This window comes from Nycticebus coucang, chromosome 14 (genome assembly GCF_027406575.1).
Source record: "Nycticebus coucang isolate mNycCou1 chromosome 14, mNycCou1.pri, whole genome shotgun sequence".
Classification (NCBI taxonomy): domain Eukaryota; kingdom Metazoa; phylum Chordata; class Mammalia; order Primates; family Lorisidae; genus Nycticebus; species Nycticebus coucang.
The window spans coordinates 77907779-77917132 of NC_069793.1; positions in this window are offsets into that span (position 1 = coordinate 77907779).

Below are 9354 nucleotides of genomic sequence, written 5' to 3' on the forward strand. Positions count from 1 at the left end.
ATGCTTTACTAAGAATAATGTCTTCCACTTCCATCCAAGTTAATATGAAGGATGTAAAGTCTATTTTTTTTAATGGCTGAATAGTATTCCATGGTATACATATACCACAGCTTGTTAATCCATTCCTGGGTTGGTGGGCATTTAGGCTGTTTCCACATTTTGGCGATTGTAAATTGAGCTGCAATAAACAGTCTAGTACAAGTGACCTTATGATAAAAGGATTTTTCTCCTTCTGGGTAGATGCCCAGTAATGGGATTGTAGGATCAAATGGGAGGTCTAGCTTGAGTGCTTTGAGGTTTCTCCATACTTCCTTCCAGAAAGGTTGTACTAGTTTGCAGTCCCACCAGCAGTGTAAAAGTGTTCCCTTCTCTCCACATCCATGCCAGCATCTGCAGTTTTGAGATTTTGTGATGTGGGCCATTCTCACTGGGGTTAGATGATATCTCAGGGTTGTTTTGATTTGCATTTCTCTAATATATGTAGATGATGAACATTTTTTCATGTGTTTGTTAGCCATACGTCTGTCTTTAGACATGAAGGTTCTATTCATGTCTCTTGCCCATTGATATATGGGATTGTTGGCTTTTTTCATGTAGATTAATTTGAGTTCTCTATAGATCCTAGTTATCAAGCTTTTGTCTGATTGAAAATATGCAAATATCCTTTCCAATTGTGTAGGTTGTCTCTTTGCTTTGGTTATTGTCTCCTTAGCTGTACAGAAGCTTTTCAGTTTAATGAAGTCCATTTGTTTATTTTTGTTGTTGCAATTGCCATGGCAGTCTTCTTCATGAAATCTTTCCCCAGGCCAATATCTTCCAGTGTTTTTCCTATGCTTTCTTGGAGGATTTTTATTGTTTCATGCCTTAAATTTAAGTCCTTTATCCATCTTGAATCAATTTTTGTGAGTGGGGAAAGGTGTGGGTCCACTTTCAGTCTTTTACGTGTAGACATCCAGTTCTCCCAACACCATTTATTGAATAGGGAGTCTTTCCCCCAAGGTATGTTCTTGTTTGGTTTATTGAAGTTTACGTGGTTGTAAGATGTTAGTTTCATTTCTTGGTTTTCAATTCGATTCCAAGTGTCTATGTCTCTGTTTTTGTGCCAGTACCATGCTGTCTTGAGCACTATGGCTTTGTAGTACAGACTAAACTCTGGTATGTTGATGCCCCCAGCTTTATTTTTATTACTAAGAACTGCCTTAGGTATACAGGTTTTTTTCCGGTTCCACACAAAACGCAGAATCATTTTTTCCGAATCTTGAAAGTACGATGTTGGTATTTTGATAGGAATGGCATTGAACATGTAGATTGCTTTGCGAAGTATAGAAATTTTAACAATGTTGATTCTTCCCAACCATGGGCATGGTATGTTCTTCCATTTGTCAATATCCTCTGCTATTTCCTTTCTGAGGATTTCATAGTTTTCTTTATAGAGGTCCTTCACCTCCTTCGTTAGGTATATTCCTAGGTATTTCATTTCTTTGAGACTATGGTGAAGGGAGTTGTGTCCTTAATTAGCTTCTCATCTTGACTGTTATTGGTGTATACAAAGGCTACTGACTTGTGGACATTGATTTTATATGCTGAAACATTACTGTATTTTTTGATGACTTCTAGGAGTATTGTGGTTCTCTAAGTATAAGATCATGTCGTCAGCAAAGATGGAGAGTTTGACCTCCTCTGCTCCCATTTGGATTCCCTTTATTTCCCTGTCTTGCCTAATTGTATTGGCTAGAACTTCCAGCACTATGTTGAATAGTAAAGGTGACAGAGGACAACCTTGTCTGGTTCCAGTTCTAAGAGGAAAAGCTTTCAGTTTTACTCCATTCTGTAAAATATTGGCTGTGGGTTTGTCATAGATAGCTTCAATCAGTTTTAGAAATGTGCCACCTATGCCTATACTCTTCAGTGTTCTAATTAGAAAAGGATGCTGGATTTTATCAAATGCTTTTTCTGCATCTATTGAGAGGATCATGTGATCTTTATTTTTGCCTCTGTTAATATGATGGATAACGTTTATAGACTTTCGTATGTTAAACCAGCCTTGCATCCCTGGGATGAAGCCTACTTGATCATGATGAATGACTTTTTTGATGATAAGCTGTAATCTATTGGCTAGAATTTTGTTGAGAATTTTTGCATCTATATTCATGAGTGAGTTTTGTCTGAAATTCTCCTTTTTGTTTGGGTCTTTTCCTGGTTTTGGTATCAGGTGGATGTTTGCTTCATAGAATGTGCTGGGGAAGATTCCTTCTTCCTCAATTTTTTGGAATAATTTCTGCAGTACAGGTATAAGCTCTTCCTTAAAGGTTTGATAGAATTCTGGAGTGAAGCCATCTGGACCAGGCATTTTTTGGTTGGAAGCTTTTTTATTGTTTCTTTGATCTCAGTGCTTGAAATTGGTCTGTTCAGGAGCTCTATTTCTTCCTGGCTGAGTCTAGGGAGAGGGTGTGATTCCAAATATTTATCTATTTCCTTCACATTGTCAAATTTCTGGCCATAGAGTTTCTGGTAGTATTCAGAGATGATCTCTTATATCTTTGAGGAATCAGTTGTTATTTCCCCTTTATAATTTCGGATTGAGGTTACTAGAGATTTTACTTTTCTATTTTTCGTTAGTCTGGCCAACGGTTTATCTATTTTATTTATTTTTTCAAAAAACCAACTCCTTCTTTCTTTAATTTTCCGAATGAGTCTTTTGTTTTTAATTTCATTGATCTCTGATTTGATTTTGGATATTTCTTTTCTTCTACTGAGTTTAGGCTTACATTGTTCTTCTTTTTCCAATTCCGTAAGATCTCTTGTGAGATTGTTGATGTGCTCTCTTTCTGTTTTTCGAATGTAGGTATCTAAAGCGATGAATTTTCCTCTCAAAACTGCTTTTGCAGTATCCCACAGGTTTTGGTAGCTTGTGTCTTCATTGTTGTTATGCTCAAGGACGTTAATGATTTCCTGTTTTATTTCTTCCTGCACCCATCTGTTATTCAACAGAAGATTGTTTAATTTCCATGCCTTTGGGTGGGGTCGAGCATTTTTGTTAGAGTTGAGTTCCACCTTTGTGCCTTACGGTCTGAGAAGATACAAAGTAAAATTTCAATTCTTTTGATTCTGTTGATATTTGTTTTGTGTCCCAGGATATGATCAATTTTGGAGAATGTTCCAAATGGGGTGATGAGAAGAATGTATATTCTTTATCTTTTAGGTCGAGTGTTCTATATGTGTATATCAAGCACAGTTGTTCTTGGGTCTGATTTAAATCTCTTATATCTTTGTTTAATTTCTGTTTATAGGATCTGTCCAGCTCTGTAAGAGGGGTATTAAAGTCCCCTGTTATTATGGTATTATCAGATATCATATTGCTCAGACTGGTAAGGTCTGTTTCAAGAATCTGGGAGCGGAGAGAGGCGGAGCAAGATGGCAGCCGAGTAACAGCTTCCTTGCATCTGGGCACCGTGAGTCTGGGGAGAAAGGACTCCAGGCATCTCTGGCTGGTGGGAACTGCCTATCATCACTCCTATGAAGATACAGGGAGTCAGCGAGAGACTTCTGGACCCCAACAGGAGGACTAAAACAGTGGAAAACCGGCAAGTGGTCGCGTGTGTTCAATCCATCTAAACCGGCCCGCAACTGTAAGTTCAGTAGCAGCGAGACTGCAAATCAGAAAGGCCTTACCTGTGAACTGTTTTGATGTCCTTGGACTTGGCACTGAGTTGAACTGCCTTGTGGAAGGCCTGAGCAGGAGTGCGGAGAACTTTGGCCGTTGTCTAGGGCCCCAGTCTGAGCCGCTGAGCCAGACGGAGCTAATAGTGTTTGGCGGTGGGTCACATGGATCCATTGTCAGTGATCTGCCCTGGCAAGCTCCGCCCTCAGGGTCGCAGAGCTAGAAACGGGTGGGAGCTGGTAACCCAGCAAACAAGTAGTCTAAGGGTGGGGTTTGAGCCGCCTTGCAGCCCTAACCCTCAGGGGCAAAGTGAGACCATTTTGGCACACTGGGCAAGTGGATAGCCACTTCAGCAGCGATTCCAGCGAGAAAGCTGGGAAAGCTTCTGCTCAGCAAGTTTACAAGTTCAAAGTGCCTTTTAAGTAGGCTGAAGAGAGATTTAGGGTGTCTACCGCTGAGGTTTGAGAAATCAGCAGCCTCCAGTCGTATCAGAACTGTGACTAATATCTCATACCCCAGAAGACCACGTGTTGCCCAGACAATATTCAATAACATATACAAACTGCTTTGTTTTTGGTTGTGTATTTTTTTCTTTTTTTTTTGTTTGGTTGTTTTTTTTGTTTGTTTATTTTGACGTTGCTGATGTTCTTTTGTTTTTTTAATTTCAATCTTTTCCACACAGATCCCTTTTTCTTTCTCAATTTTCCTAGTTTAATTATAATTTCCCATTGCTGCCTTTTTTAATAACTTCAACATCATTTTTGCTAGTGTTTCTACCGATATAATTTGGTTTTTCACCCAATTTTATCCCTGTAAAGTTTTCTGTTTGCTTCTTTTGGTTTGATTTATAGCATTTTTGTCTTTCCTCTCTACTTGGTGGAGGTGGGGTACTGTGTCTGATCAGGTTAGCAAAGAGCTGCTGACCTCAAGGGAACCACGCAACTGGGCACCCCCAGAAGGTGGGGTTTTTTAAGGTTGTGTCAAAGTACTCTACTGTACACCTATATTGCCCTGTCTCCCTCTTTCTGTGCCTCTCTTCTTTTTGTCAATATTCCTTATACCCACCCCCTCTCCTTTCTCTATCTTTCTTTTTTTCTTATCACTCGGTCCTCCTTTCTTTCATCCCCTTTTTTTGCTCTTCAACCTTCTCACCCTTCTGGTCCTGTAACCCTTAGTCCACAGGCACAAGAACTTAAAGAGCAAGAGGAAGTGAAAGGAAAATTAGGGCAAGAAAACAGATAAAAGAAATCACTCATGAGGAAGAATCAGCAGAAAACTCCAGGCAACATGAAGAACCAGTCTAGAACAACCCCACCAAGGGAAAATGAGGTAGCTACTGCAGATGATTCCACCAGTATAGAAATGTTAGGAAAGACAGAAAGGGAATTTAGAATACACATGTTGAAAACAATGAAAGAAATGATGGAAACAATGAAGGAAATTGCTAATAAAGTGGAAAATAACCAAAAGGAAATCCAAAAACAGAATCAAATAAGAGATGAACGATATGAAGAATATAAAAAGGATATAGCAGACCTGAAGGAACTGAAACAGTAAATTAGGGAACTTAAAGATACAATGGAAAGTATCAGCAACAGGTTAGACCATGAGGAAGAAAGAATTTCAGAGGTAGAAGACAAAGTTCTTGAGATAACTCAGACAGTAAAAGAGGCAGAAAAGAAGAGAGAGAAAGCAGAACGTTCACTGTCAGAATTATGGGACTTTATGAAGCGTTCCAACACACGAGTTATAGGAATTCCAGAAGGGGAAGAAGAATGCCCCAGAGGAATGGAAGCCATACTAGAGAATATTATAAAAGAAAATTTCCCAAACATCACCAAAGAGTCTGACACACTGCTTTCAGAGGGATATCGGACCCCGGGTCGCCTCAACTCTAACCGAGCTTCTCCAAGACACATTGTGATGAACCTGTCCAAAGTCAAGACAAAAGAAAAGATTCTGCAAGCTGCCAGGAGAAAGCGCCAGTTGACCTACAGGGGCAAATCCATCAGAGTGACCGCAGACTTCTCTAATGAAACTTTCCAAGAAAGAAGACAATGGTCATCTACCTTTAACCTACTTAAACAGAACAATTTTCAGCCCAGAATTCTGTACCCTGCTAAGCTAAGCTTCAAAATTGACGGAGAAATCAAATCATTTACGGATATACAAACATTGAGGAAATTTGCCACAACAAGAACAGCTCTACAGGAAATACTTCAACCTGTTCTGCACACTGAGCACCACAATGGATCAGCAGCAAAGTAAGAACTCAGAAATCAAAGGACAGAACCTAACCTCCACACTGATGCAAAAGATAAAACTAAGCAATGGACTCTCACCAAATAAGACGAATAGAATACTACCACACTTATCAATTATCTCCATAAATGTTAATGGCTTGAATTCCCCACTGAAGAGACATAGATTGGCTGACTGGATTAAAAAACAGAAGCCATCCATTTGCTGTCTGCAAGAAACACACCTGGCTTCAAAAGACAAATTAAAGCTCCGAGTCAAGGGTTGGAAGACAATTTTTCAGGTGAATGGAATTCAGAAGAAAAGAGGAGTTGCAATCTTATTTTCAGATACATGTGGATTTAAAGCAACTAAAGTCAAAAAATACAAAGATGGTCACTTTATATTGGTCAAGGGAAAACTACAACAAGAAGACATTTCAATTCTAAATATTTATGCACCCAATTTAAATGCTCCCAGATTCTTGAAGCAGACCTTACTCAGTCTGAGCAATATGATATCTGATAATATCATCATAACAGGGGACTTTAACACACCTCTTACAGAGCTGGACAGATCCTCTAAACAGAAATTAAACAAGGATATAAGAGATTTAAATGAGACCCTATAACAACTATGCTTGATAGATGCATATAGAACACTCCACCCCAAAGATAAAGAATATACATTCTTCTCATCACCCCATGGAACATTCTCCAAAATTGATCATATCCTGGGACACAAAACAAATATCAACAGAATGAAAAGAATTGAAATTTTACCTTGTATCTTTTCAGACCATAAGGCACTAAAGGTGGAACTCAACTCTAACAAAAATGCTCGACCTCACCCAAAGGCATGGAAACTAAACAATCTTCTGTTGAATAACAGATGGGTGAAGGAAGAAATAAAACAGGAAATCATTAACTTCCTTGAGCATAACAACAATGAAGACACAAGCTACCAAAACCTGTGGGATACTGCAAAAGCAGTTTTGAGAGGAAAATTCATCGCTTTAGATGCCTACATTCGAAAAACAGAAAGAGAGCACATCAACAATCTCACAAAAGATCTTACGGAATTGGAAAAAGAAGAACAATCTAAGCCTAAACTCAGTAGAAGAAAAGAAATATCCAAAATCAAATCAGAGATCAATGAAATTGAAAATAAAAGAATCATTCAGAAAATTAATGAAACAAGGAGTTGGTTTTTTGAAAAAAGAAATAAAATAGATAAACCATTGGCCAGACTAACTAGAAATAGAAAAGTAAAATCTCTAATAACCTCAATCAGAAACGATAAAGGGGAAATAACAACTGATCCCACAGAGATACAAGAGATCATCTCTGAATACCACCAGAAACTCTATGGCCAGAAATTTGACAATGTGAAGGAAATGGATCAATATTTGGAATCACACCCTCTCCCTAGACTTGGCCAGGAAGAAATAGACCTCCTGAACAGACCAATTTCAAGCACTGAGATCAAAGAAACAATAAAAAAGCTTCCAACTAAAAAATGCCCTGGTCCAGATGGCTTCACTCCAGAATTCTATCAAACCTTCAAGGAAGAGCTTATTCCTGTACTGCAGAAATTATTCCAAAAAATTGAGGAAGAAGGAATCTTCCCCAACACATTCTATGAAGCAAACATCACCCTGATGCCAAAACCAGGAAAAGACTCAAAAAAAAAGGACAATTTCAGACCAATCTCACTCATGAATATAGATGGAAAAATTCTCAACAAAATCCTAGCCAATAGATTACAGCTTATCATCAAAAAAGTCATTCATCATGATCAAGTAGGCTTCATCCCAGGGATGCAAGGCTGGTTTAACATACTTAAGTCCATAAACGTTATCCACCATATTAACAGAGGCAAAAATAAAGATCACATGATCCTCTCAATAGATGCAGAAAAAGCATTTGATAAAATCCAGCATCCTTTTCTAATTAGAACACTGAAGAGTATAGGCATAGGTGGCACATTTCTAAAACTGATTGAAGCTATCTATGACAAACCCACAGCCAATATTTTACTGAATGGAATAAAACTGAAAACTTTTCCTCTTAGAACTGGAACCAGACAAGGTTGTCCTCTGTCACCTTTACTATTCAACATAGTGCTGGAAGTTCTAGCCAATACAATTAGGCAAGACAGGGAAATAAAGGGAATCCAAATGGGAGCAGAGGAGGTCAAACTCTCCCTCTTTGCTGATGATATGATCTTATACTTAGAAATCCCAAAGACTCAACCACAAGACTCCTAGAAGTCATCAAAAAATACAGTAATGTTTCAGCATATAAAATCAATGTCCACAAGTCAGTAGCCTTTGTATACACCAATAACAGTCAAGATGAGAAGCTAATTAAGGACACAACTCCCTTCACCATAGTCTCAAAGAAATGAAATACCTAGGAATATACCTAACGAAGGAGGTGAAGGACCTCTATAAAGAAAACTATGAAATCCTCAGAAAGGAAATAGCAGAGGATATTAACAAATGGAAGAACATACCATGCTCATGGATGGGAAGAATCAACATTGTTAAAATGTCTATACTTCCCAAAGCAATCTACCTATTCAATGCCATTCCTATCAAAGTACCTACATCGTACTTTCAAGATTTGGAAAAAATGATTCTGCGTTTTGTATGGAACCAGAAAAAACCCCGTATAGCTAAGGCAGTTCTTAGTAACAAAAATAAAGCTGGGGGCATCAGCATACCAGATTTTAGTCTGTACTACAAAGCCATAGTGCTCAAGACAGCATGGTACTGGCACAAAAACAGAGACCTAGACACATGGAATCGAATTGAACACCAAGAAATGAAACTAACATCTTACAACCACCTAATCTTTGATAAACCAAACAAGAACTTACCTTGGGGGAAAGACTCCCTATTCAATAAATGGTGTTGGGAGAACTGGATGTCTACATGTAAAAGACTGAAACTGGACCCACACCTTTCCCCACTCACAAAAATTGATTCAAGATGGATGAAGGACTTAAATTTAAGGCATGAAACAATAAAAATCCTCAAAGAAAGCATAGGAAAAACACTGGAAGATATTGGCCTGGGGGAAGACTTCATGAAGAAGACTGCCATGGCAATTGCAACAACAACAAAAATAAACAAATGGGACTTCATTAAACTGAAAAGCTTCTGTACAACTAAGGACACAATAACCAAAGCAAAGAGACAACCTACACAATGGGAAAGGATATTTGCATATTTTCAATCAGACAAAAGCTTGATAACCAGGATCTATAGAGAACTCAAAGTAATCCACATGAAAAAAGCCAACAATCCTTTATATCAATGGGCAAGAGACATGAATAGAACTTTCTCTAAAGATGACAGACGAACGGCTAACAAACACATGAAAAAATGTTCATCATCTCTATATATTAGAGAAATGCAAATCAAAACAACCCTGAGATATCATCTAACC